This window comes from Macaca fascicularis, chromosome 1 (assembly GCF_037993035.2).
Source record: "Macaca fascicularis isolate 582-1 chromosome 1, T2T-MFA8v1.1".
Taxonomy (NCBI): Eukaryota; Metazoa; Chordata; class Mammalia; order Primates; family Cercopithecidae; genus Macaca; species Macaca fascicularis.
Window position 1 is genome coordinate 107,245,216 of NC_088375.1, and position 27,166 is coordinate 107,272,381.

The 27,166-nt window shown below is 45.1% G+C and overlaps 1 protein-coding gene across 3 annotated transcripts in view; it reads left to right on the plus strand.

Annotated features, from left to right (window-relative positions):
* The first annotated feature begins 1,024 nt into the window (after nt 1-1,024).
* GATAD2B (GATA zinc finger domain containing 2B) overlaps nt 1,025-27,166 on the plus strand; it is a 118,241-nt gene continuing 92,099 nt past the window's right edge. For all 3 annotated transcript variants that reach the window (XM_045362847.3, XM_065545581.2, XM_045362851.3), the window contains exon 1: nt 1,025-1,265. The gene's annotated coding sequence lies outside the window, so the exon portion shown is untranslated. The remainder of the gene's footprint in view (nt 1,266-27,166) is intronic.

A 27,166-nucleotide genomic window follows, 5' to 3' on the forward strand; every position in this document is an offset into this window, starting at 1 on the left:
AATTTTCCTCATCTGTAAAGTAGGGATAACAGTACCTACCTCACAGTCATGAGGAATAAATACTTCATGTAAAGTTCTTAGCACAGAGCCTGACACAGTCTCCGAAAACGTTAGCTACTATCATAACCTCAACACCCGGACTCTCTTACTTGGTCCCTATCCTCAAGATGCTCCAGAAACGCTGAGTTTAGGAGGGCCTAACTGCTCCGTGGAAGCAGGGAGGCCAGCAAGAGGAGCTGGCCCTTGAGTTGATTAGGTGGAATCGGGCGGGGTGGGAGGCTGTTTCCTCGCTGAGAACCTAACCAGACCAGGAGTTCCCAAGAGAAGGAGCTGCGAGGGCTCTGCACACCGTAATTCCTCAGCAACTTGGCTAGCTGCCTTTTTTTTTTTTTCTCTGCTGTCGTGGTTTAGTCACGACAGCACCAAGCGGAGGTACGATGAACACCAGGAAGCTCAAAGCCTTTGGCAGACGGAGACAGGCCACACCCCAAAAAGACGGCAAGGCCCAAACGCCTAAAGCTAGTTCTATCGTGAAATTTCCTAGATTCTGTCGCGACGAAACACCGCCCACCTCAGACCCCAGCGCCGTTCGCCAGTCTCCATCTTTAGAATTGAAAGAATGAGAGCTGGCCAAAGGGGAATCCCGGTTTGGAGAGACTGGGGTACGGCGGCTGCCTGGGGACCAAAACGTCTCTAAGGTAAAGTTGCAGCCTGAAGCGATTTTTTGACCCCCGACACTTAATGGGCTGTCGAAGACCCGGATGTGTCTGGGACTGGCCGAGGTACCCATTAACGCGCCCCCGCTAGACCATCCCCCCTCCTCCGTTTATGATTGGGTTTTAAGCACGCCAATCATCACTTCTCCAGCCACTCATTCTTCAAGGGTGGGGTGAAGTCCCGGCATCTAATCTTCTACTGGCATGGCCGAGAAGATGAGGGCGGGGCGGCCGGCTTAGGTCGCCCAATGGGCGTCGTGGCGTGTGGGTAAGGCGGAGCCGAGGCGCTTGGCAGCTGCCCAATCAGCGTCCTTGTTTGTGTGGTGCCGCCGCCGCCGGTGCAGCCGCCGCCGCCGCCGCTGCCCCCGTCTGTACCGCAGTGTCTGCTCCGCCCGCCCGCCCCGGTCCGGCCCGCCCCCCTCCCCCACCCCCGTCCCTAGTCCCGTCAGCGGGGTCTGGATCCCCCTGTGCTGTCGCCTCTTCCTTTTTCGACGCCTCCGCCGCTGCCTGAGGAGGCGAGCTAGCCGGGAGTTACACCGCCACCGCCAGGTGAGGAGCTTTGGCCTAGGCCAGCCTGGCCGCCCGCCCGCCCGGGGGCGGTGAGGAGCGAGGAAGGGAAGGAGGCTGGGAGGAGGCAGTGGTGGCGGAGGTGGGGGAAGGGAAAGGTGGAGGGGCGGGGGGAGGGGAAGCGCCCGCGAGCCGACGCCCGCCCGCGCGCCCCCGCCTTGCGTCCCCCTCCCCCCACCCCGGCACGGCGCGCCCCCGCCTCGCGCTCCCTCTTCACCTCATCCTCTCCCCCCTCCGCGCGCGCGACCCGGTCTTTCACTTCGGCCTCGCGCACCCCCAGCTCGTGTCCCTTCATTTCGTCTCCTTGTACTCTTTCTCCCCTCCCTCACTCCCCGTTTCCCCCGCCATCCCCGCTTTCACTCCCTGCCTCATGCCCGCCATGCTCCCCTCCTTTCCTCTCTAGCGCGCCCCCCCCTTTTTTTTTTTTTAACTCTCTCCACCCCCAGTGGTGCCCTCAGGGTGCGGGGGCCGCTCTCTCCTCTCAGTCTTGTGTTTGCGGTCGGATGGGACAAATGGGGAATCTAAGGGTGAAGGAAGCACCAGATAATTATCTTTATTTAGGGAAAGGGATCAGGAGCGCAGAACCTTACCTCTTTATTTCGTCGTCCACCGTTCCCTCGCCCTCCCGTAGGAGAAGAGAATTGTCTCAGCCCGTGTGGGCACTTAGCTTCTACAGCGACTGGGCTTGTGGGACACACTGGATCTGTTTTCCAGTTCAGTTCCTGAGGGTTGGTGGAACTTACCCTTCCCTAACCAAACCAAGACTTAGAGTACTTTTGGCCTCCCTGCTCTCAATTACACTGAGGAGCGAGCCACTCCTGCGAGTGCAGAGGTTTAGGTGCCATTCGCGCGCCCGGTACAGCTTTCCCCTTTCATAAAGGTATGGTAGCCTCTTTGGATTCTTCCCCAGCATCAACTTCCAAACACAAGATGTTAGCTCATAGGGCTGGCAGTGAGGTGGAGATGGAGGCTTGGTGGTGGGTGGCATGCGGATGCTAACTGAGCTAGCTAGCAACCTTTTTCTCTGTTGTCCCCTGAAGAATCAGGTAGCCTCCTGAGAACCAGTTTTCTCATTTCTGATAAACGCTTATTTGGAGGGCGTGTGTGTGTGTGTGTGTGTGTGTCTGTGTGTGTGTGAGAGAGAGAGAGATGGGGGGATACTTAATATATTTCAGCAAAAGGCAAGAGCAGTGTTTTCAGGCCAGACTGCAAAAGAGGGATTTGGAGTTGTAACTGATGGAATTAAAACAGGTTTAACAGCTCTGTGTTGGAGAAGAGCTGATGCTTTTGTAGTTTTTGGGATATTTTTTCTAAAAATTTATATTTTGAGTAGAAAAGCATGCATGTGGTGGTACAAAGTGAAAAACAAGCTTCCCTCCCGTCTCTGTCCTACAGCCATCTAGTCTCCTTCCCCTCCTAGCGCAGGTGACTTTGATGTTTTCTGGCAGCAGCATGGTGTCTATATGTTGTTGGTGATTATCTTGTTTGGGAGTTTAGTGCTAACTTTATTGCTCTTTATTTGGTATGCTGACCTGAACTCTTCTTTGCAGTCTGATAACAACTTGGATTCTTATTTTTGGTGCTGGAGCTGTCTTTCAAGTATTGTCCTCGAGTAGTATTTCTGTCAGTACTTAGTTGAGAAGGAGGCCACTTCTGAAGGTACTATGAAGGGGTTCTGTATATTTTGAGGGAAGGCCCACACTTGTTGGATCGTGCTGCTTTTTTTGTGACTGATATCTAGTCCCTGGCTATTTGGGAATGGATCAAATAGCTATTTGGGAATGGCTGTTTGGGTCAAGGATCGGATTCACATAAGCGGATAGCTTATATGAATAACTAGTTGATGGTAGGGCTGTCTTCACTTTTTAGGGGAATAGAGTTTATTAGTCCAGTGACAGTGATAGTCATCATGGAACAAGATAGAAAAGTACTAATCAGCAGGAATCAGAAGGCTGAATCTATAGGCTGAGTGACCCAGTTTGAGTAGAGATGAGGCTTACAGACTTCTGTCCTGCCTATTATTCCTTACTTGAGAACACTCTCCATGAGGTGAGAGTGATTTGTAGTTGACAGCAGCATCCATCTTTATGACACTGTGGTTTGCCTTCCCTGACCGTATGTGATGTCTGTTAACTTCCTGTTTAGAGGCAGTCCGAGTAGGGTCTGAATATAGGCTGCATTCAGATAATTTTCTAGGAACATTGTTAACCAGGTCCCCTGATCAGCCCTTCACATCTAAATTCTGTCAGTAACTTTTACTGATGCGCTTAGCATAGGGCCACAGGGTGGTGACAGAGGGAAGTGTGAGGAATTTGTTCTGAGCCTCACAACCTTAAAGTACTTTCAGAAGCTTGTATGCTGTCCCCCATTTTGGGGGTTTGCCCGCTCCTCCCCTTTTTTTTGCCAGACAGGCAAGGCTGGACCTCCAGGTTGAATTTTGGGGATCATTGTGTCAGTGAAGGTATCCTAATCATGTGTTGAGACCTCTGAATTCATCTCACCTTTAAGCAGTGAGTCTTGTATGTTGCATGTAAAGCGTGCCTCTTGTTTCAATTTACTAATTCTTCCTTCCTTTCCTCCCCCACCCACCAAACTGGAGGTGCATGTGGGGGAAAACAGCAGCTGTGCTGTCCTGATTTCTAGACTCTGGAGCATATTCCATGTTAGCCACCCCATTGGGAGTCATGCTGACAAGCAGCCCCTCTGCACTTAGCTTAGAAGGCTCATGTTGTTTGGCTCATTGAGAAAAGCCAACCAGCTTTGGTTGATTACAAGAAGTGCTAGAGAAATCGTAAGATTTGAGCCATAACTGGGACTGAGGGACTTTCTTTTCCAGACTTTTGCAGTACTTAAAGCCGTGCATTATTACGTATCAAGTCACAATAGGCAGACATTTTCTGAGGTAGTTTGGAGGGAAAGAAAAAGTAAAGACACACACCCAGATTGACTGTAAATCTAGTCCTGGCATAAAACTGTCCACCTCTTGCTTGGGGAAAAAATCCAACCTATCAGACAATACGACACAGAGTTGCAGTTCTCCTACTGTTGGCTAAGCCTAGGAAAAGATATATAAGGAAGTTCAGTTTCTGTTAAAGTGGCTGGATTTTGTGGTGAACCTTCTATTAGCCATATTGTTTGGTTTATCCTCAGTAATCTGTGTGAAACTTTTTTATAGATCCAGGTTGGGGATTTTGGTGGCTCCAGAATCCTTGAAGCAGGAACCTCCTTTCTTTGTGTAGCAGTGATGAAAGCTTCTGAAGAGTAGGTCTGATTTGAAACAGACCTCTCGTCATGTTCCATCTTTTACCTTCTCCCTTGTGGATATTTGAAATATTCCTATATAGCTTGAATTCATCCAGTAAGAAGGGAGTGACCCAGAGTCATTAGGGCTTAACCTGTCTGAGGTATTTAGGTTGTGGCTTGGTAATGTTTGCTGTCTTTCACAAAACCCCCCTTACCTTTGCTATTTACCTAAGTTGCCATCAGCTGACAAGAAACTATCAACAGTTTTGGGTTATAGTACCAAAAGCAGCAGAGTACTAAGAACACATCATTTGTTACTTTTGAGATATGAGGTGGTCAAATCCAGACCTCGAATCATAGTAACTGCAGAAACATCTTTGACAATGTGTGAACTTAATTGTTATTAATATTAACTAGTAAACTACTAAAGAAATTAAGGGAAATTATAGCAATTCCGTATTCCTGAGCCATTCTCTTATTGTTTTTCACACCTGGCTAGTTCCATTTCATTTATTTTTATTTTATTTTATATTTTTTGAGATGGAGTTGCGCTCTCGTTGCGCAGGCTGGAGTGCAGTGGCGTGATCTCAGCTCACTGCAACCTCTGCCTCCCGGGTTCAAGCAATTCTTCTGCCTCAGCTTCCCAAGTAGCTGGGATTACAGTCACCTATCACCGTGCCTGGCTAATTTTTGTATTTTTAGTAGAGACAGGGTTTCACCATATTGGCTAGGCTGGTCTCAAACTTGTGACCTCACGTGATCTGCCGACCTTAGCCTCCCAAAGTGCTGGGATTATAGGCATGGAGCCACTATGCCCACTACGCCTGGCCTTAGTATCCATTTGAAAAAATAAATCAGGTTACTGTTACCTAAAGCTGAGAGTCATACTTTAAATCTCCTGATCAAAGCTTTCTTGGGCTTGTCTCATTTCAAGGGAAGGTGGAATTTATAATCTTTAAAAACGTATGCTGGAATGTTAGTAGGATTTAGATTAGACGCCAGGATTAATAAACTCACATTATAATTGTGAAGGATTGCAAATACTAACTGGAAGACTTGTGCATCTCTTACCCAGAAGATTTTTATAATGTTAGCATTTCGAGAGTATTTAAATTCAAACTTGCTGGAAGAGAGGGGGTAAGCTAATATATTGCAGATTGGACTAGTGGAACACAGGTTGTGGAGAGCCTCAAAGTCCTGGGTTGAATTCTAGCTTTGTAGTTTATTAGCTAACTGACTTTGGGTAAGGCTACTAATTTTTGAATTCCCGTTTCTTGCAGAGTGATGCCAGTCCTTGCAATAGCCTTTAAGGTTTTACATGGTTTGCCCTCCCCACCCTCTTCCATTTTTGATCAGCTGTCATCTTCCCTCTTGCTCTCTCCATTCCAGCCACACTGACTTGTTTCTTGAATGCTGATCAGTCACACTCTTTATCTTAGAACCTTTGCAGGTTCCTAAGACCAAGTGATTCCTTCCAGTGGGAAAACAGCTAGGTTTCCCCACAGAGAATGGCTGATTGCGTCACCTCCTTAACATCTTTGCTTAAATGTCACCTTCTTAATGAAGTCTTATCCTTCCTGTCTTTAAAATTGTATTGTCAGTCCCCATCCCTCATGCTTAATTATCCTTCCCTGCTCTATTTTCTTTTTCATAGCACTTACACCTTTATAATATATTTGTTACATGTATTACCTGTTGATTCTGTTTCTATGTTGTAGGTCTTAGAAGGCATGGATTTGTTTTGGTAATTTGTTTAGTGCCTAGTATAGTGCCTGGCATGTAGTTAATAATAAATGTTTGTTGGCTGGGATTGGTGGCTCACGCCTGTAATTCTAGCACTTTGGGAGGCTGAGGCTGGCGGATCACATGAGGTCAGGAGTTCGAGACCAGCGTAGCCAGCATGGTGAAACCCCATGTTTACTAAAAATACAAAAATTAGCTGGGCGTGGTGGCGGGCACCTGTAATCCCAGCTACTTGGGAGGCCGAGGCAGGAGAATAGCTTGAACCCTGGAGGTGGAGGTTGCAGTGAGCGGAGATTGCACCATTGCACTCCAGCCTGGGTGATAGCGTGAGACTCAATTTCAAAAAAAAAAAAAAGGCCGGGCATGGTGGCTCACACCTGAAATCCCAGCACTTTGGGAGGCCGAGGCGGGTAGATCACGAGGTCAGGAGTTCCAGACCAGCCTGGCCAAGATGGTGAAACCCCATCTCTACTAAAAATACAAAAATTAGCTGGACATGGTGGCGGGCACCTGTAATCCCAGCTACTCAGGAGGCTGAGGCAGAGAATTTCTTGAACCCGGGAGGCAGAGGTTGCAGTGATCCGAGATCGCCCCTTTGCACTCCAGCCTGGGCAACAGAGTGAGACTCTGTCTCAAAAATAAACAAACAAAATTTTGTTGATCCAATAGGAATAGAAATAACCTGTCATACTAATCTCATGTTTGTAACAAAAGTATGAAATATAAGCATAAAATGTTTTGTGAACTTTAAAGCATAATGCAAATAATGATGAAATTATTGCCTTCGCATTAAAATGGTAAAATACACTTGATTATTGAAAAAATCTTCATATGTATTCAATATATTGTCATTTCTCTCCTAAACTCAAGCCCCTTGTTTCCAGTTGTCTCCTGTGTGCTAGACATATCTACCTTTGTATCAGGTTGGTACTCAAACTCATTTCCAACATCATCTCTTTCCTGTGATTCATTGAGTCGTCTAAACCAGAAATGTGAGCATCATCGTCACTTCTGTCTTACCTATTACTTTGTAAATATTTCTGAATCTGTAGCTTCTTCTGTGTCTCCACTGCTGTTCTCATTCAGCAGCTCTTATTTTGAGATATTGCCTTGATCTCTTACAGATCTGTTTATAGTCTTACTCTCTTTTTCTTTTTTTTTTCTTGAGGTGGAGTCTTTGTCACTGGAGTGCGGTGGTGCAATCTTAGCTCACTGCAACCTCCACCTCCTGGGTTCAAGTGATTCTCCTGCTTCAGCCTCCCAAGTAGCTGGGATTATAGGTGTCTGCCACTACACCCAGATAATTTTTGTATTTTTCGTTGAGACGAAGTTTCACCATGTTGCCCACGCTGGTCTCAAACTCCTGACCTCAAGTGATCCGCCCATGTGGGCCTCCCAAAGTACTGGGATTATAGGAGTGAGCCACTGTACCTGGCCGTCTTAATTCTCTTGTAAACTCTCTATCATCGTATCTTCAAAATAGTCTAATGCTTACTGATTACTCTACTTGCCTCATCTTAAAAGTATTCAGTAGTTTCCAATTATTAAAAGATTGAAATTTAAACTTTGAATGGTATTTAAGGCCCTTTATGATGTTGGCGTTTGCCTTCCTATCCAACCTTTTTTCTGTACCTTATAGTTAATGTGTGAGCAAATTTTAGTGGTTTCTTTGTTTGTTTGGTTTGTTTTTTTGAGACAAGATCTGGCTCTGTTGCCCAGGCTCCATGGAGCACTGTGGCATGATCTCAGCTCACTGCAACTTCCGCCTCCTGAGTTCAAGTGATCCTCCTACCTCAGCCTCAGTAGCTGGGACTATAGGCCTGTGCCACTGCCCAGCTAATTTTTGAAATACTGTTCTTTTAGTTACAGGTAGCTTCTAAATCTCATCAAAAATGCCACTTCTTCTGGGAAACCTTCCCTGACTTGCCCAAAGAGACTTAGATACATTTTCTTCTTTGCTCTCTTTATAATTTTTATTAATTTTATTTTTATTTATTTTTTGAGATGGAGTCTCGCTCTGTCACCCAGGCTGGAGTGCAATGGTGCGATCTTGACTCATTGCATCTGCCGCTGCCCGGGTTCAAGTGATTCTCCTGCCTCCTGAGTAGCTAGGACTACAAGCACGCCACTGCGCCCAGCTAATTTTTGTATTTTTAGTAGAGACGGGGTTTCACCACGTTGGCCAAGCTGGTCTTGATCTCTTGACCTTGTGATCCGCCTGACTCGGCCTCCCAAAGTGCTAGGATTACAGGCATGAGCCACCGTGCCTGGCCTTTTTATTTTATTTTATTTTATTTATTTTTTTGGGGGGGGACAGAGTTTTGCTCTGTCACCCAGGCTGGAGTGCAATGGTGCGATCTCAGCTCACTGCAACCTCCACCTTCTGGGTTCATGTGATTCTCCTGCCTCAGCCTCCCAAGTAGCTGGGATTACAGGTGCCTGCTGCCATGCCCAGCTAATATTTTGTAGTTTTTGTAGAGACGATGGAGTTTCACCATATTGTTCATGTTGTCCGGACTGGTCTCAAACTCCTGACCTTAGGAGATCTTCCCGCCTTGGCCTCCCAAAGTGTTGGGATTACAGGCGTGAGCCACTGTTCCTGGCCTTTTTTTTTCTTTTGAGACACAGCTTTGCTCTGTTGCCCAGATTGAAGTGCAATCGCACAGTCAGTTTAGTGTAACCTTGAACACCCGGAGCTCAAGCAGTCCTGCCTCAGCCTCCTGAGTAGTTGAGACTACAGGTACACACCACCAAGCCTAATTTTTAAATTTTTTGTAGGGATGGGGCCTCCCTGTGTTGCCCAGTCTGGTCTTGAACTCCTGGCCTCAAGTAGTCCTCCCGCCTTGGCCTCCTAAGGTGTTGGGATTACAGGTGTGAACCACTGCACCCAGCCTTGCTGTGTCTTTTTACTGTTGTATTTCCATTGCCTAGCATGGTGTCTGTCACCTAAAAAATATTTTAAAATATTTGCTGAATAAATACTCCTATGGGTTTAGAAAATACAGCATAAATTTAGAAATGCCCCTTCTGTTATATTCTGGGAACAGAACAAGGTTGGAGCCTTGATTCTGCCGTTTACCATCTGTGTGACCTTGGTTGAATCACTTGAAGTCTCTGAGCCTTAGTTTCCTCACCTTAAAAATTAGAATCAGTAACTGCTTTATTTATTTTGCTAAGTTTCTTTTTCAGTCAAATAAGGTAATGCATGTCAAGGTACTTTATAAACTGTAAAGCACTGTGTAATTTTTAATCATTATGTGTCTACACAAGTTGAGCTTTCCTCACAACTCTTTTTTTTTTTTTTTTGAGATGGAGTCTGGGGGCTAGAGTGCAATGGTGCGATCTCGGCTCACTGCAACGTCCGCCTCCCGGGTTCAAATGATTCTCCTGCCTCAGCCTCCTGAGTAGCTGGGATTACAGGTGCCTGTCACCATGCCCAGCTAATTTTTTTTTTTTTTTTTTTTTTTTTTTTGAAACGGAGTCTCGCTCTGTCGCCCAGGCTGGAGTGCAGTGGCCTGATCTCAGCTCACTGCAAGCTCCGCCTCCCGGGTTCACGCCATTCTCCTGCCTCAGCCTCCCGAGTAGCTGGGACTACAGGCGCCCGCCACCTCGCCCGGCTAGTTTTTTGTAGTTTTAGTAGAGACGGGGTTTCACTGTGTTCACCAGGATGGTCTCGATCTCCTGACCTCGTGATCCACCCGTCTCGGCCTCCCAAAGTGCTGGGATTACAGGCTTGAGCCACCGCGCCCGGCCGGTTAATTTTTATATTTTTAATAGAGTCGGGATTTGACTGTGTTGGCCAGACTGGTCTCAAACTCCTGACCTTGTGATCCCCCTGCCTTGGCCTCCTGGAGTGGTGGGATTACAGACGTGAGTCACTGCGCCCGGCCCCTTGTAACTCTTGACTCGTTTTTTTTCTTCTTCTTCTTACTTATTTTTTTTTGAGACGGAATCTTGCTCTGTTGTCCAGGCGTGGAGGGCAGTGGCACCATCTCGGCTCACTGGAAGCTCTGCCTCCCAGGTTCACGCCATTCTCCTGCCTCAGCCTCCTGGGTAGCTGGGACTACAGGTGCCTGCCACCACGCCTGGCTAATGTTTTTTTGTATTTTTAATAGAGACGGGGTTTCACTGTGTTAGCCAGGATGGTCTCGATCTCCTGACCTCGTGATCTGCCTGCCTCGGCCTCCCAAAGTGCTGGGATTACAGGCGTGAGCCACTGCGACCAGCTTAGGCCAGATACCTTTTAGAAACATCAGTGGTATGAGGGCTGCCATTTTTCCTCCATGAATTCGAAGGCAAATGTTGCAGTTCAGCCAACTCAGCCTTCACCTTCAGTGCATTCCCAGGAGGATAGTTGTAACTGAGCTGGTGCCACTGCCTTTCATCTAACAGTAGAGACAGAGTTTCACCATGTTGGCCAGGCTGGTCTCGAACTCCTGACCTCAGGTGATCCCCCTGCCTCCACCTCCCAAAGTGCTGGGATTACAGGTGTGAGCCACTGTGCCCAGCCTGTCCTGTCTTATAAAGGCATAAAGGTTATTTAAATGATGTTCACTGCTAGATTCCAAACTTTTTATCTAGCAGTGTGAAATTTTAATCTACCAGTAAATAAATTGAAAAGATTTTCTCAGTAGGGTAACATTTTCCAATCACTCTTTAACAATTACGTGGCTAGGTTGATGTGTTGCCATCAAAAGGATTGAAACAGTTGATCACATGTGTTGCTACTGCCACGGATAGGTTGGCCAGAAGACCTTTGAAGTATGCGCCGTTAGGTTCTCTGAAATTTGATGTGAATAGCATGACATTCTTTCTGTGTACTACAGTTTGGCCTTTAATAAGTATCCGTGCATAAATTTATGTGTTACTGTGTCATTCTCTTATTTTATAATTCAGATAGTAATGAATTCTCAGTTTCTCACCTGAATGTATAGAGAATTTGAAAGTTTTGCTTATTTATTTGTTTTGAGACAGATTCTTGCTGTGTCAACCAGCTTAGCCTTCACCTTCAGTTCAACCAACTTAGCCTTCACCTTCAGTGCATTCCCAGGAGGATAGTAATTGAGCTGGTGAAGAAAAAAAAATTTCTTCATTTTTTTTTGAGAACTCATGAATTCACATACATAGGTACCACCCTTTATGAACATTTTGATTGTTGCATGACTTTGTACCATGAAAGCCTTTAAATCTACCTAATATTATACTGTAAGTTCCTAATTTTGTCAAATATATTGTGGTAGATATCACCAAAGAGTATAACTAAGGTTAGAATCTGGGCATTTTTAATTTCCAAGTTAACCCTTCTATTCTGGCTCACTGAATACTTGACAATTACAGGGAGAGTAAAATGGAATATGATAAAGTTGTATCAAAGTACAAAAATTACAATGTAGTTTATGTGTGACTTTTGTGCTATGTTCTAGATTCAATTGTATTGAGGGTATAAAAGAACCGATGAATAAAGGATACTGTTATGGTGCAGGAAGGTATTAGAGGAGGACAGTGAGATTTTTTTACCCATTATTTTATAGGTTTATGAATTAAGTGAAGATGACTTTGGAAGTTGGCTTTTTTTTTTTTTTTTTTTTTTTTTTTGTTGAGACGGAGTCTCGCTCTGTCGCCCAGGCTGGAGTGCAGTGGCCGGATCTCAGCTCACTGCAAGCTCCGCCTCCCGGGTTTACGCCATTCTCCTGCGTCAGCCTCCCAAGTAGCTGGGACTACAGGCGCCCGCCACCTCGCCCGGCTAGTTTTTTGTATTTTTTTAGTAGAGACGGGGTTTCACCGTGTTAGCCGGGATGGTCTCGATCTCCTGACCTCGTGATCCACCCGTCTCGGCCTCCCAAAGTGCTGGGATACAGGCTTGAGCCACCGCACCCGGCCTTTTTTTTTTTTTTTGAGATGGAGTTTCGCTCTTGTTGCCCAGGCTGGAGTGCAATGGCGTAATCTTGGCTCACTACAACCTCTGCCTCCTGGGTTCAAGTGATTCTCCCGCCTCAGCCTCCCAAGTAGCTGGGATTACATGCGCCTGCCAACATGCCCAGCTAATTTTTTGTATTTTTAGTAGAGACAGGGTTTTACCATGTTGGCCAGGCTGGTCACGAACTCGTGACCTCAGGCGATCCACCCACCTCGGCCTCCCAAAGTGCTGACCCAGCCTGGAAGTTACGCATTTTCAATTTTGTTGTTAATTTTTGTTGATGCACTGCTTAGTAAATCTTTAATGAGATGCCTAAACTGTGTCACATTAGCTCTTTTGTTGGTTGTTGTGAAGACTTTGTTGATTTGTGTGTATGTGTATCTTTCATTCTCTCCTCTTGCTCTTTTTCTTTAAAAAAAAATATTCTCAGTGTTGTGTATAAATTGAATTTTTGTGGCTGGATATGAGAAAATAGTATGGTGGTACTCTTAGTGGATATTTTTCATTTAATTTCTTAAAAGCTTTCCTCCTTTGGTTAAACTAGAATAGCTTTTGCTCTTTTTTCACTTTATTCCCTGGAACATCTGTGTTCCAGAGAATATGCTTCAATTTCTCACTGATACTCTTAAAGCTTCTATGAATCGAAATATTTTAGAGATATATTTCTCTACCTTCTCACCTGTAGGGGACACCTTTTATTGTACTATATACAGGTGCTCCTTGATTTATGATGGGGTTATGTCCCTGTAAACTTATTGTAGGTTGAAAATAGCCTAAGTCAAAAATGCATTTAATACAACTAACCTGCTAAACATCATAGCTTAGATTAGCCTACCTTACATGTGTTCAAAATGCTTACATTAGCTTACAGTTGGACAAAATTATCTAATACAAAGCCTATTTTATTTATTTATTTATTTAGAGACAGAGTCTTGCTCTGTCACCCAGGCTAGAGCACAGTGGCGTAATCTCGGTTCACTGCAACCTCTGCCTCCTGGGTTCAAGTGATTCTTCTGCCTCAGCCTCCTGAGTAGCTGGAATTACAGGTGCCTGCCACCACATCCGGCTAATTTTTGTATTTTTAGTAGAGATGGGGATTCACCATGTTGGCCAGGCTGGTCTTGAACTCCTGACCTCAGCTGATCCACTCACCTTGGCCTTCCAAAGTGCTGGGATTACAGGAATGAGCCACTGCGCCCAGCCCAAAGCCTATTTTATAATAAAGTATTGGCTATCTCACGTAATTTATTGAATATTATGCCAAAAGTGTAAACCAGAATGGTTGAATGTGTATTTGAAGTACAGTTTCTACCGAATGTGTATCACCTTCACACCATCGTAAGGTCGAAAAATTTTAAGTTGAGCCATTATAAGTTGGGGAATATACATACTTGGCAAGTACTCTTCTAACCTGTGTGTGAAAATCACTAGTAGCTTACCAATTCACTGTGAATTCCTTGTTTATTTTTAGGCAGTATTTTAGAAAGCTTACATATCTATACATACAACATTACTTTTTAAAAAATTATTATTATTATTATTATATTGAAACAGATTCTCGCTCTGTCACCAGGCTGGAGTACAGTGGCACAGTCTTAGCTCACTGCAACCTCTGCCTCTTGGGTTCAGGCAATTCTTCTGCCTCAGCCTCCCAAGTAGCTGGCATGCGCCACCACGCCCAGCTAATTTTTTTTTTTTTTTTAGATGTTGCCGAGGCTGGAGTGCAGTGGCATGATCTCGGCTAACTGCAACCTCTGCCTCCCAGGTTCAAGCAATTCTCCTGCCTTAGCCTCCCAAGTAACTGGGATTACAGGAGCGTGCCAACACACCCAGCTAATTTGTTTTCTTTTTTTTTTTTTTTATTTGTATTTTTAGTAAATGCAGGGTTTCACCATGTTGGCCAGGCTGGTCTCGAACTCCTGACCTTGTGATCCACCCACCTTGGTCTCCCAAAGTTCTGGGATTACAGGCGTGAGCCACCACGCCTGGCCAAATTGTGTATTTTTAATAGAGACAGGTTTCACCATGTTGACCAGGATGGTCTTGATCTCTTAACTTGTGATCTGCCTGCCTTGGCTTCCCAGAGTGCTGGGATTACAGGCGTGAGCCATCGTGCCCGGCCTTAAAAATTATTTTTAATATGGTCGGGCACGGTGGCTCACACCTGTAATCTCAACACTTTGGGAGGCTGAGGCGGGTGGATCATGAGGTCAGGAGATCAAGACCACGGTGAAACCCTGTCTCTACTAAAAATACAAAAAATTATTTGGGCATGGTGGCAGGTGCCTGTAGTCCCAGCATCTCGGGAGGCTGAGGCAGGAGAATGGCGTGAACCCGGGAGGCGGAGGTTGCAGTGAGCCCAGATTGTGCCGCTGCACTCCAGCCCAGGCAACAGAGCAAGATCCATCTAAAAAAAAAAAAAAAAAATTAATGAGACAAGATTTTGCTCTCTTGCCCAGGCTGGAATGCAGTTGGGGGATCAAGGCTCACTACAGCCCTCACTTCCTGGGCTCAAGTGATCCTTGTGCCTTAGTCACCCAAGTAGCTGAGACCACAGGCACGTGCCACTCTACCCAGCTAATTTTTAAAATAAATTTTGTGGGGATGGGAATCTTGCTGTGTTGTCTAGGCAGATCTCAAACTCTTGGGCTCAAGCAGTCCTCCTACCTCAGCCTCCTAAAGTGCTGAAATGTAATCCATGTTCCAGAGCACTTTGGGAGGCCAAGACAGGAGAATTGCTTGAGCTTAGGAGTTAGAGGCTGCAGTGACCCAGGACTGTACTGCACTTCAGCCTTGGGGATAGAACACAACCTTGTTTGTTTCTTTTTTTTTTTTTTTTTTTTTTGAGACGGAGTCTCGCTCTGTCGCCCAGCCCAGGCTGGAGTGCAGTGGCGCGATCTCGGCTCACTGCAAGCTCCGCCTCCCGGGTTCACGCCATTCTCCTGCCTCAGCCTCCCGAGTAGCTGGGACTACAGGCACCCACAACCGCGCCCGGCTAATTTTTTATATTTTTAGTAGAGACGGGGTTTCACCGTGGTCTCGATCTCCTGACCTTGTGATCCGCCCGCCTCGGCCTCCCAAAGTGCTGGGATTACAGGTGTGAGCCACCGCGCCCGGCCTTTTTTTTTTTTTTAAAGTATGTTTCTAGGCCAGGTGTGGTGGCTCACACCTGTAATCCCAGCACTTTGGGAGGGCCATGTGGGCGGATCACCTGATGTCGGGAGTTCAAGACCAGCCTGATCAATATGGAGAAACCCTGTCTCTACTAAAAACATAAAATTAGCCGGGCGTGGTGACGCATGCTTGTAATCCCAGCTACTGGGGAGGCTGAGGCAGGAGAATCGCTAGAACCCGGGAGGCAGAGGTTGCGAGATCGCAACATTGGATTCTAGCTTGGGCAACAAGAGTGAAACTCCATCTCAAAAAAAAAAAAAAAAAGGTATGTTTCTGTAGTCAAAAAGTCCTGGGTTCAAATTTCTGCTCCACCATTTAGTTAGTTATAAGATATTTTACTTTACTTCTCTGTGCCTGGCAGATAGTAAATGTCCAGTAAATGTTAGTCATGTTTTACTTTTCATTTTTTAAAATTGTATAGCAATGGGGTCTTGCTGTGTTGCCCAGGCTAGTCTCAAACTCCTAGGCTCAAGCAGTCCTCCCACCTCAGCCTCCCAAAGTGGTGAGATTACAGGCATGAGCCATGGCACCCAGCCTGACATTCTTGTAAAAAAGATAATGGTAAACCTGGCAGATAGATGTGTGCATGCGTGTGTGCGTGTGTGTGTGTGTTAAAATGTACATAAAGTTTACATCTTAGGCTGGGCATGGTGGCTCACGCCTGTAATCCCAGCACTTTGGGAGGCTGAGGCAGGCAGATCATGTGGTCAGGAGTTTGAGATCAGCCTGAGCAACATGGTGAAACCCCATTTCTACTAAAAATACAAAAATTAACTGGACGTGGTGGCGCATGCCTGTAATCCCAGCTACTCGGGAGGCTGAGGCAGAAGAATCACTTGAACCCAGAAGGTGGAGGTTGCAGTGAGCCGAGATCATGCCACTGCACTCCAGCCTGGCAACAGAGCGAAACTCCATCTCAAAAAAAAAAAAAAAAAAAAAATTTAACCAGGTGTGGTGGCAGTTGTTTGTAGTCCCAGCTACTCAGGAGGCTGAGACAGGAGAATTGCTTGAACCCAGGAGGCAGAAGTTGCGGTGAGCTGAGCTTGCGCCACTGCACCCCAGCCTGGGTGACAGAACCAGACTCCGAGAAATTGGCCGGGCGCGGTGGCTCAAGCCTGTAATCCCAGCACTTTGGGAGGCCGAGACGGGCGGATCACAAGGTCAGGAGATCGAGACCATCCTGGCTAACACGGCGAAACCCCGTCTCTACTAAAAACACAAAAAATTAGCCGGGCGAGGTGGCGGCGCCTGTGGTCCCAGCTACTCGGGAGGCTGAGGCAGGAGAATAGCGTGAACCCGGGAGGCGGAGCTTGCAGTGAGCTGAGATCTGGCCACTGCACTCCAGCCTGGGCGACAGAGCGAGACTCCGTCTCAAAAAAAAAAAAAAAAAAAATTGACCATTTTGAAGTATACAGTTTAGTGACATTAAGTACATTGATGTTGTGTAACCAACACCAACATTAATCTCCAGAACTTTTTTATCTTCCCAAATTGAAACTTTGTACATACTGAACTATAACTCCCATTCTCCCCTCTCCCCAGCTCCTGGCAGTCACCATTCTACTTTGTTTCTATGAATTTGACTACTTCAGGTACTTCATATAAATCGAATCATACCACATTTGTCCTTTTGTGTCTGGCTTATTACACTAAAAATATCTTCAGGGTTTATCCATGTTGTAGCATATATCAGAATTTCATTTTTTAAGGCTGAATAATATTCCGTTGTATGTAAATATCTCATTTTGTTTATCCATTCATGGGTTGGTGGATGTCTGGATTGTTTCTGCCTTTGGCTGTTGCAAACAAGGCTGCTGTGAACATGACTAGGCAGATACCTGCTTGAGTCCCTGTTTTCCGTTGTTTTGCATATAGGGTATATATCCAGAATTGGAATTGTTAGATCATGATACTTCTGTTTTTGAGTAATTGTTACAGTTTTCCACAGTAACTGTATCATTTACATTTCTGTCAGCAATGCACTAAGGTTCCGGTCCCTCAACATCCCTGCCAATACTTGTTATTTTTGTTTTGTTTTTTTGAATAGGAATTCTAGTGGATGTGAGGTAGTAGTATCTCATTGTGGTTTTGATTTGTAATTCCCTAAGATTAGTGATGTTGATCATCTTTTCAGGTGCTTATTGGCTATTTGTATATTTCCTTTGGAGAAATGTCTATTCAAATCCTTTGCTTAGTTTTTAATTGGGTTTTTATTGTTGTTTTTGTTGCTAAGTTGTAGGAGTTCTTTGTATATTCTGTATTTTAATCCATTATCCATATATATGATTCTCATTCAGTGGGTTGCCCTTTCACTCTGTAGTGTCCTTTGATGCACAAAAAATTTAATTTCGATGAAGTCCTGTTAATCTGTTTTTTTTTTTCCTTTTTTGCCTGTGCTTTTGGTGTCTTTTTTTTTTTTTTTTTTTGAGACGGAGTCTTGCTTTGTCACCCAGGCTGGAGTGCAGTGGCACGATCTCCACTCACTGCAAGCTCCGCTTCCTGGGTTCACACCATTCTCCTGCCTCAGCCTCCCGTGTAGCTGGGACTACAGGCGCCCGCCACCATGCCCGGCTCATTTTTTTAAATGTATTTTTAGTAGAGACGGGGTTTCACCGTGTTAGCCAGGATGGTCTCGATCTCCTGACCTCGTGATCCGCCCGTCTCGGCCTCCCAAAGTGCTGGGATTACAGGTGTTAGCCACCGCGCCCGGTCGCTTTTGGTGTCTTAATAAGTCATTGTCAAGTCCAACATCATGAAGCATCCAAGAGTTTTAGCTCTTCTATTTAGTCTTTCATTTATTTTGAGTTTTTTCTCATTTTTTAAATTTACTTTTTGTATTGTATCATTTTTGTATTACTGTAAATGTGTTAAAGCAACTCAGAACAATATTTTGTGTTAATTTTTTGTTGTTGAGACAGAGTCTGGCTCTGTCACCCAGGCTGGAGTGCAGCGGTGCAGTCTCGGCGTACTGCAACTTCTGCCTCTCGAGTTCAAGTGATTGTCCTGCTTCAGTCCCCTGAGTGGCAGGGACTATAGGCACACGCCACCACACCTGGCTAATTTTTGTATTTTTAGTAGAGACGGGGTTTCACCATATTGGCCAGGCTGATCTTGAACTCCTGACCTTGAATCAAGTGACCTCCCCACTCCTGGCTCTCAAAGTGCTGAGACTACAGATAGAGCCATCACACCAGGCCCCACACTGTTTTGTGTATGTGTGTGTACGCGCTTTTTTTTAAGAGGCAGTCTCCCTCTGTCGCCAGGCTGGAGTGCAGTGGCGCGATCTCGGGCCAGTGCAACCTCCGACTCCCAGTTTCAAGCGATTCTCCTGTCTCAGCTTCCCTGGTAGCTGGGATTACAGGTGTTTGCCACACGCCCAGCTAATTTTTGTATTTTTAGTAGAGACGGGGTTTCACCATGTCGGCCAGGCTGGTCTCGAACTCTTGACCTCAGATGATCTGCCCATCTCAGCCTCCCAAAGTGCTGGGATTACAGGCATGAGCCACGGCACCCAGCTTTTTTTTTTTTTTTCCTGTAGAGACAGGTTTTTTTTATGTTACTCAGGCATCGTTTCAAACTTCTGGGCTCAAGCAGTTCTCCTGCCTCAGCCTCCTGAGTAGCTGGGATTACAGGCAGGTGCCACTATGCCTGGCTACCACACTGTTTTGATTACCGTAGTTACATAGTAAGTTTTGGAATCAGGAAGAATGAGTCGTCTGACTTTGTTCTTTTTTTTTTTTTTTTTTTTTTTCAAAATTGTTTTGGCTGTTTGGGCTTCCTTGAGATGCCGTATGAATTTTAGGATGGGTTTTTCTTTTCACATAGTTTTTTACATCAGGCTAAAAATCTGAATGGGATTCTGCTCAGTTGTAAATAGTTTTTATTTCACATAGGCCCTTGGATCACTGTATTTTTCTTATTTTTTTAAGATGGAGTCGGGCTCTGTCACCCAGGCTGGAGTGCAGTGGCACGATCTCTGCTCACTGCAACCTCTGCCTCCCGGGTTCAAGAGATTCTCCCTGTCTCAGCCTCCCAAGTAGCTGAGACTACAAGGCGCTTGCCACCATGCCCGGCTACTTGTTTGTATTTTTATTAGAGACAGAGTTTCACCATATTGGCCAGGCTGGGTATTTTTCTTTATGTGCTAGAAACTGCATTGCTCTTGGCCAGGTGTAGTGTGTCATGCCTGTAACCCCAGCACTTTGGGAGGCTGTGGCAGGTGGATCACCTGAGGTCAGGAGTTCGAGACCGACCTGGCCAACATATAGTGAAACCACATCTCTACTAAAGAAGACAAAAATTAGGGCTGGAGCGGTGGCTCATGCATGTAATCCCAGCAATTTGGGAGGCCAAGGCGGGCAGATCACCTGAGGTCAGGAGTTCAAGACAAGCCTGAACAGTATGGTGAAACCCCATCTCTACTAAAAATAGAAAAATTTGCTGGGTGTGGTGGCAGGTGCCTGTAATCCTATCTGTTGGGGAGGCTGAGGCAGGAGAATTATTTGAAGCATGGAGGTGGAGATTGCAGTGAGCCGAGATGTGCTACTGTACTCCAGCCTGGGCGACAGAGCAAGAGACTCTGAGAACAAAAAAAAATTAGCTGGGCCTGGTGGCACACGCCTATAGTCCCAGCTTCTTGGGAAACAGACAGGCGAATTGCTTGAACCCGGGAGGTAGAGGTTGCAGTGAGCTGAGGTCATGCCACTCTACTCCAGCCTGGGTGACAGAGCGAGACTCTGTCTCTCAAATAAAAAAAAAAAAGAAATAAATTATGTTGCTCCATACATTTTTGCTCTTATAAATGAATTGTTTTGTTGTGGTTGAAGCACTTTCTTCTTGTTTTAATGTTTGTTTTCACATTTTAAAAAATTAAGATATGGTGTGGAAAGTTTCTTGTCATTGTGTTTTACCTGCCTAGTTTTAAATTCCATCACTGTTTTTCCATTTCTATCATATTAGAGTTTCTTTATACATATACAAGCAAATATTTATCTTTTTTTTTTTTTTGAGATGGAGTTTCACTCTTTCACCCTGGCTGGAGTACAGTGGCGCAGTCTTGGCTCACTGAACCCTCTGCCTTCTGGTTTCAAATGATTCTCCTGCCTCAGCCTCCCAAGTAGCTGGGATTACAGGCACCCGCCACCACGCCCAGCTAATTTTTGTATTTTCAGTAGAGACTGGGGTTTCTTCATGTTGGCCAGGCTGGTCTCGAACTCCTGACCTCGTTATCCACCCGCCTCAGCTTCCCAAAGTGCTGGGATTACAGATGTGAGCCACCAGGCCCGGAGTATCTATCTTTTTTTTTTTTTTTTTTTTTGAGACGGAGTCTCGCTCTGTCACCCAGGCTGGAGTGCAGTGGCCGGATCTCAGCTCACTGCAAGCTCCGCCTCCCGGGTTTATGCCATTCTCCGGCCTCAGCCTCCCGAGTAACTGGGACTACAGGCGCCCGCCACCTCGGCCGGCTAGTTTTTTGTATTTCTTAATAGAGACGGGGTTTCACCGTGTTAGCCAGGATGGTCTCGATCTCCTGACCTCGTGATCCGCCCGTCTCGGCCTCCCAAAGTGCTGGGATTACAGGCTTGAGCCACCGCGCCCGGCCATCTATCTATTTTTAAGACAAGGTCTCATGCTATTGTCCAGGCTGGAGTGCAGTGGTGCAGTCACGGCTCACTGCAGCCTTAACTTCCCGAACTCAGGTGATTGTCCCACTTTAGCCTCTGAAGTAGCTGGTACCACATGTGCGTGCCACCATGGCTAGCTAATTTTTTGTATTTTTTGTAGAGGGGATTTTGCCATATTGCCCAGGCTGGTTTTCAACTTCTGGTCTCAAGCTGTCTGCCTGCCTCAGCCTCTCGAAGTGCTGGGGTTACGGGTGTGAGCCCCATGCTTGGCCAATATTAGAACTTTATTGGGAAAGAATATTTAGGCATATGGTAAAGAATATTTAGGTATATTGTAATATATGTCCTGTTATGGAAATTCTGTACTTTTCCTATTGCTTACAATTCTGCTATTTAATTATTTTCATTGCTATTATTTTGTTAACATTGAACAATTTGAGTACTACTAGTACTCAAACTTAAAGTACTTTAAAATATTTAAACTTAGTTTAGGAATGCTGATTGCTTAGTTCATGAAGTCTTATTTTATAATTTCATCTGTAATCTTAAATCTCAGACTACGGCAGAAAATCCAGGGCTCTGGGCAATGATATGAGTTTATTTTTCCAATTTCTGGAGTGAAGATCCCAGATACTTTTCTCTGTCTTAGGCCTGTTGTCTTGAAAAATGATAATTAATTGCTCTGATAAAGAGAAAACTTGGATCTGGTCTTTTGTCCTGCCTGTTAGAGCTACTTACTTTGTAACCACTTAAATCTGCTGGTTGTGGGAAACTGCAAAGGCCTCAGCATAACATTTCTTGTATACCTACTATGTAAAGTAGTATGTAAAAGATACAAACATATGTATGATAGAGGATATGAAGATAAATTACGAGAAGATGCAGGCAGTAGACTAAAGACTACATGTATTAAAAGACCGCAGCTGGGCTTGGTGGCTCACACATGTAATCCTAACACTTTGGGAGGCTGAGATGGGAGGACTGCTTGAGCCTAGGAGTTCGAGAACAGAGTGGGCAACAAAGTGAGACCCCATTTACAAAAAATATAAGAAAAATTAGCAGGGTATGGTGGTACGTGCCTGTGGTCCCAGGTACACAGGAGGCTGAGGTGAGGGAATCCCTTGAACCTGGGAGGTCAAGGCTGCATTGAGCCATGTTCGAGCCACTTCACTCCAGCCTGGGTGACAAAGTGAGACCCTGTCTCAAAAAAATGAAATAAAACAATTATAATACTAGGTGCAATATATTTATAAATTAAGTAACTTGCATATTAGGAACAAGTGCCCCTTAAGTAGGAATTATACCCTCATTCAGCACTTTTTACACCTTGGCTCTAAGTATGATAGGCTTACCAAATCCTGAAAATTCTATTTTTTTTTGAGACGGAGTTTTGCTCTTGTTGCCCAGACTGGAGTGCGATGGCGCGATCTTGGCTCACCGCGACCTCTGCCTCTCGGGTTCAAGTGATTCTCCTGCCTCAGCCTTCCTGAGTAGTTGGGATTACAGGCATGTGCCACCATGCCCAGTTAATTTTGTATGTTTAGTAGAGACGGTGTTTCTCCATGTTGGTCAGGCTGGTCTGGAACTCCTGACCTCAGGTGATCTGCCCGACTCAGCCTCCCAAAGTGCTGAGATTACAGGTGTGAACCACTGCGCCCGGCTTTTTTTTTTTTTTTTTTTTTTGAGACAGAGTCTGATTGGCTCCTGCTTTCCTCCTGATTGTCCTTGTTGCCCCAAGACCTTTTTAGACGGGACCGGGCATGTTCAGGGTGGTGTGGCTGTAGACCCCACGGCCATTTTATTTTATTTATTTATTTTTTAAATTTTAAAATTTTTTTTATTTTTTTCTTTTAGCAAGAGTTTTGCTCTGTCTCCCAAGCTGGAGTGCAATGGTGTGATCTCGGCTCACTGCATCCTCCACCTTCTGGGTTCAAGTGATTCTCCTGCCTCAGTCTCCTGAGTAGCTGGGATTACAGGTGTGTGCCACCATGCCCGGCTAATTTTTGTATTTTTGGTAGAGATGGGTTTCGCCATGTTGGCCAGGCTGGTTTCAAATTCCTGACCCCAGGTGATCCACCTGCCTTGGTCTCTCAAAGTGCTGGGATTACAGATGTGAGCCACTGCGCGCAGTTGGACATTTTAACCAAAGAATAATCAATCAGCTAGTAAACTTTCATGGAAGTATCAAAATGGTGTTGTCCAATGAAGTCTCATCTTGAATAAATTTAACTCTAATGCATTTCCCCTCTACGTATCACTCTTGTTATTAAAGTTCCTGATACTCATTTTGCCTTGGAGATGCGATGGTTTTATTTATTTAGAGACAGAGCCTTGCTTTGTCACCCAGGCTGGAGTGCAGTGGCATGATCTTGGCTCACTGCAACCTCTGCCATCTGGGTTCCAACGATTCTTGTGCCTCAGCCTTAACATACAAACATATAAATATTTTTCTTTTTTCTTTTTTTTTGAGACAGAATTTTGCTCTGTTGCCCAGGCTGGAATTCGGTGGCACTATTTCTGCTCACTGCAACCTCCACCTTCCAGGTTCAAGGGATTCTTCTGCCTCAGCCTCTTGAATAGCTCGGATTACGGGCACAGGCCACCACACCTGGCTAATTTTTGTATTTTTAGTAGAGATAGGGTTTTGTCAAGTTGGCCAGGCTGGTCTCGAACTCCTGACCTCAAGTGATCCACCCACCTTGGCTTCCCAAAGTCCTGGGATTACAGGTGTAAACTACCACGCCTTGCCGGTTTTTATGATTTTTAAATGATTGAAAAAATCAAGAGATTATTTTGTGATGTGAAAATTACATGAAATTCAGATTTCAGTGTTTATAAATAAGTAAAGTTTTATTGGAAATAACTATGCTTATTTTTTTCCATATTGTCTGTGGTTGTTTTCACGCTGCTACAATATCAGAGTTACTAGTCACAACAAAGATGTTAAGGCCTCCAAAACCTAAAATGTTTACTATCTGGCTAAAGAAAAGACTTGCTGGGCCTGGCTTGATGGCACACGCCTGTAGTCACAACTACTTGGGAGAGACTAAGGTGGAAGGGTTAATTGAACCCAAGAGGTTGAGGCTGTAGTGAGCTCTGATCACACCACTGTACTCTAGCCTGGATGACAGAGCAAGACCCTGTCTCAAAAAAAATAAAAGGAAGAAAAGGAAAATAAGCTCGTCAGTCTGTGATGTAGATGAATTCTGGTCCCATATTAATGGTCATATTACTGGATACGCAAACTGTTCTTTTCTTTTCTTTTTTTTTTTTTTTTGAGTCGGAGTCTCTATTGCCCAGGCTGAAGTGCAATGGCATGATCTCAGCTCACTGTAACCTCTGCCTCCCTGGTTCAAGCGATTCTCCTGCCTCAAACCTCCTGAGTAGTTGAGATTGCAGGTGTGTGCCACCACATCCGGCTAATTTTTGTATTATTTTAAGTAGAGACGGGGTTTCACCATATTGGCCAGGCTTGTCTCGAATTCCTGACCTCGTGATCTGCCCACCTCGGCCTCCCAAAGTGCTGGGATTACAGGCGTGAGCCACTGTGCCCAGTAAAAAATATTTTTTAAAAAGAATATATATATGACATTTGTAGCTCATTGTTTTAGTGACTGTATAATATTTCGTTGTATGACTATACCTTAATTTAACTAATCTGTCCACTTCCGAGGAACAGTTAGGGTGTTTGCAATTTGTGTGTATGTGTGCTATGATAACCAACATTCCAGTGAAACATCTTACATAGATCTTTACACATTTAAGTATATTTGTAGGTAAAAGTCCTAGAAGTGTAATTAGTGAATCAAATGGTATGCGCCTTTACAATTTTGTTAGACTTTGAGTTATTCTCCAAAAATGTGTACCAATTTACAGTCACACCTACAGGCTGTAAGAGTTTCTGAAACAACTCAGTTGAAATCTAAACTTGAGAGAAGTAGTATAGCTGGCCAGCAGTGAGAACTGTCTATCTTCGAGTGCCTTTGGGAACACTTATATACCTTATTAGCATTTCCTTTCAAAAAAGCGGTTGTCTTTGGATTTTGATTGTCAGGCATGTGACTACAGCCCAATTATTGGAAAGAGAAGAAGGAGGCCTTTTTTTTTTTTTTGAGATGGAGTTTCGTTCTTGTTGCCCAGGCTGGAGTGCAGTGGCGCAATCTTGGACTCACTGCAACCTCCACCTCCCGGGTTCAAGCAGTTTTCCTGCCTCAACCTCCCAAATTGCTGGGATTACAGGCATGTGCCACTACGCCCGGCTATTTTATATTTTTAGTAGAGGCGGGGTTTCACCATGTTGGCCAGGCTGGTCTCAAACTCCTGACCTCAGGTGATCCGCCCACCTTGGACTCCCAAAGTGCTGGGACTACAGGTGTGAACCACTGCACCCGGCAAAGGAGGCTTTTTAAAATTTTTATTTTAAGAGATGAGATCTTGCTATGTTGCCCAGGCTGGAATGCAGTGGCTGTTCACAGGCATGATCACTGCAGCTTCGAACTCCTGGGTCAGGCAATCCTCTGGCCTCAAGTTTCCCAAGTAGCTGGAATTACAGGTGTGTGGACCATCGCACCCAGCTGGAGTATACATTTTAAAATAAAAATTGTCTTCTTTGAAATATTCCTCAAACATCTCAACTTTTAGTCTAAGTGTAAAAGTTTTGATAATCTGATTTCTTGTCTTCACAATCTTTTAAAATCAGGGGCAGCTTCAGGAGTAAGGAGCATGTACAGTTCCTAGTTGAGCTAATTGGCAGAGGTAGAGAGCCAAACACAACTACATCAGCAGGGTCATACTGTTTTCAGGGAATGGAGATGTTAAGGCAGGTAAGGACAAATTCCTTATAAAAGTTAGATTTCTTTGCTGACTGATTTTCTTGCTCTAATAGATCACTTGTCTTTCTCCTCATCTCATTTCTCTGCTTTTACAGTGAAGGTGATTATTTTATTCCATAGATACAGGTTTTGTTCAGTGAATTTAGAACTTACTAGGAGGCTTTCACTTGCTCGCAGTAGAGCCAGAGTAGGTTATCTGGCTTTACTCAAGAAGGTTATCTTTGTTGGTACCTCAGCCTCCTGAGTAGCTGGGACTACGGGCGTGCACCAGCACACCTGGCTAATTTTTTTTGTATGTTTAGTAGAGATGGGGTTTCGCCATATTGGCCAGGCTGGTCTCCAACTTCTGGCCTCAAGCAGTCCTCCCACCTTGGCCTCCCAAAGTGCTGGGATTACAGGCGTGAGCCACTGCGCAGCCACGATTTGAATCTTTTAAATACCTACCAGAGCTATGTGATTTGGGATTGGTATTTTTGTAGTTTATTATAATTTCTTTTTTTTTCTGAGACAGGCTGTTACTCTATTACCCAGGCTGGAATGCAGTGGTGCAGTCATAGCTCACCACAGGCTTGAACTCTGGGTTCTAGCAGTCCTCCCCCTCCTTTTTTTTTTTTTTTTTTTTGAGACAGAGTCTCGCTCTGTCACCCAGGCTGGAGTGCAGTGGCCGGATCTCAGCTCACTACAAGCTCTGCCTCCCAGGTTTACGCCATTCTCCTGCCTCAGCCTCCCAAATAGCTGGGACTACAGGCGCCCGCCACCTCGCCCGGCTAGTTTTTTGTATTTTTAGTAGAGACGGGGTTTCACCGTGTTAGCCAGGCTGGTCTCGATCTCCTGACCTCGTGATCCACCCGTCTCGGCCTCCCAAAGTGCTGGGATTACAGGCTTGAGCCACTGTGCCTGGCCCCTCCCCCTCCTTTAACTTCTCTAGTAGCTGGGACTACAGGCATGTGCTGCTGCACATGGCTAATTTTTTTGTACTTTTTGTAGAGATGGGGCTTTACCATGTTGCATAGGCTGGTCTCAGACTCCTGGACTAAAGCGATTGGCCTGCCTCCGCCTCCCAGAGTGCTAGGATTATAGGCTTTAGCCACCACACCCGGCCTGGGTTTTTTTTTTTTTTTTTTTTTCCTGTTTGTTTTTTGAGACAGGGTCTCATTATGTTGCTTGAGCCAGTCTAGAACTCCTAGCTTCAAGCCATCCTTTTGCCTAGGTCTTCCAAAGCATTGGGATTACAGGCATGAGCCACCATGCCAGGCCCAAGGAATGAAATATTTGAATATAGAAACATATATAGTTACTGAGGAAGTACATCGTTTTCAGCAGTTCTTTTTTTTTTTTTTTTTTTTTTTGAGA